Genomic DNA, 2,500 nt, shown 5'->3' with positions numbered 1-2,500 from the left:
GCGCCCCGCCGTTCGCCCGCGTGGGTCGTCAGACCACTGTTCATCGTTCGGTGCGATTCAAACTTCCCACAGCTCGGCCGCCTCCGTCCTCGAACGGGAGGTGACGGCCGGCGTGCGCGCCCAAAGATAGGTGGTGGAAGCCCGGGGGTACAGGAGGAAGGACACCGCTCACCGTAAACCGACGCGAGCTCCAAAGCCCGGGTCGAGCGAGCAGCACCACCTCCCCACCCGGGAGCGCCGTGCCAGATCGATCGGAGGATAAGACCGCTCTGAGAGGACATGGACGAGAGGGGCGTCCGCCTTCCGGAGCCCCCCCTTTCGGACGAGGACTCCGGATTTGCCCCCCGAAAGCCATCACCTCCAGAGAACCAGGGACCGCCGAGGGAGGGTCTGGTCAGGCTTGGGTACCCCAGCATTGCCTCTCTCGCTTGGGATGCACGATCGGCAAAAGTCCCTCTCGGAGCTGTGGAAGTTCGGTCTCAGCCGGAGTGCGCAACTTCCAGACGAGAGGGACCACATGCCAAGTCGCCTACCCAAGTCGGGGAACCAGAGAAACAACTGCTTTCTATCGGGGTAGAGAGACGACACTCTCTCAAGTACATTCTGCCAGAGGTGCGCATTCCTATGTATTTGCATTGCGGGACAACGTCCCCACTTTAAGGGGACGAAGTCGGAACTGTACCCGGCCTCAAGTCACTGTAGGGCGGATGCGGCACCTAGAAAATTCCTCATTCCGGTTCTTTTTCACTTAGTCGTTTTTTTTTTTGGCAAGAATGTACCCCAGGATGGCCAAAAAGCCAAAGCCAGGGACTGAGAACCATCGAGCATGCTCTGAGGGGACATAGTCAGAGGGGGCGTCCGCCTTCCAGAGCCCTCCTTCCCACGAGGACTCCAGATTTGCCCCCCCCCCCCTGACAACAGCCATCGCCTCCAGAGAACCAGGGACCACCGAGGGAGGGTCTGGTCGAAGCTCAGGTACCCAGGATAGCTTCTCCGGCTTGGGCATGGACCGCCAGACAAAGCCGCGGACCATGAACCATCCAGCCTGCTCTGAGGGGACATAGTCAGAGGGGGCGTCCGCCTTCAAGAGCCCTCCTTCCCACGAGGACTCCAGATTTGCCCCCCTGACAGCCATCACCTCCAGAGAACCAGGGACCGCCGAGGGAGGGTCTGGTCAAAGCTCACGTACCCCAGGACAGCTTCTCCGGCTTGGGCACAGACCGCCAGACAAAGCCGCGGACCATGAACCATCCAGCCGGCTCTGAGGGGACATGGTCAGAAGGGGCGTCCGCCTTCTAGAGCCCAAACTCGGCCACGGACTCCAGATTTGCCCCCCTGAATGCCATCACCCTTCAGAAGACCAGGGACCACCGAGGGAGGGTCTGGTCAGGCTCAGGTACCCCAGGATCGCCTCTCTCACTTGGGACGCACGACCAGCAAAAGTCCCTCCTGGAGCCGTGGAAGTTCAGTCTCGGCCGTATTTTGCAACTTCCACGACAAGAGGGACCACCTTCTAAGTCGCCTACCCGAGCCAGAGAACCATAGGAACAACCGCCATACATCGGGGTAGAGAGAGCCCACTCTCTCCTATATTCTCCCGCAGGTGCGCATTACTATGTATTTGCATTGCGGGACAATGTACTTCAATGAGCGGGACAAAGTCGGAAATGTATCCGACCTCCTGGAACTGTGCGGCTGCTACAGCAGTCAGAAATTCCCCATTCCGGTTCTTTTTCACTTGGATTTTTTTTTTTGCAATTTTTTGCCTAAAACGTATTCCTCCAACATGTACTAGCTCATGACACTTGAAATTTTTGAGCCAATTGATAATAACAGCTTTTTAGAGCTCAAAAACAAAAAAAATTTGATGCGAACAAAAAATGTTCGAAAATGACCTCAGCTCCTGGAACTGTTTTCGGTACACCTCCAGAGAGGCTCCCCTGCCTGGAAGTCTGTCACTGCTCAGCTCGAAATTTTTCTAAGTCCCAAAATTCGGTTTTTCATCCAAAATTCAACTTTCTGCCCAGGATCCACAAACTTTAAACCCAGTTGGGGGACCCTCCCTGGGGGCCCTACAACATACTGAAGCCCCCCTGTGGTGGAAGTAGGGGAATTTACTTATTTTTACACAAAATCACAAAATTCCATTTTTTGTTCGCAAAACACTTTTTTGTCCTCAAGAAACTTTTTTGTCCTCAAAACACTTTTTTGTCCTCGAGAAACTTTTTTGTCCTCAAGAAACTTTTTTGTCCTCAAAACACTTTTTTGTCCTCAAAACTCAATTTCTTCCATAATTCGACTTTCCCCCAAAAAACCACACATTCTACCCTCATGGGAGGCACTCTCCCTCGGGTCCCCACATCATATTGACGCCCCAGAGCGGTGGGAGAAGGGGAAATCTGATTTTTGCACAAAAATCCAAAAATCGCTCTAAGTCCAAAAATCCTGAAAATTTTTCTAAGTCCCAACGGTACTTTCTGAAAAGTGTACCCAGGCCCCT

This window comes from Dendrobates tinctorius, unplaced genomic scaffold, assembly GCF_039654945.1.
Source record: "Dendrobates tinctorius isolate UK_male_01 unplaced genomic scaffold, ASM3965494v1 ptg000227l, whole genome shotgun sequence".
Lineage (NCBI taxonomy): Eukaryota > Metazoa > Chordata > Amphibia > Anura > Dendrobatidae > Dendrobates > Dendrobates tinctorius.
The sequence above is the reverse complement of the archived record's forward strand: the minus strand, read 5'-3'. Positions refer to the sequence as shown.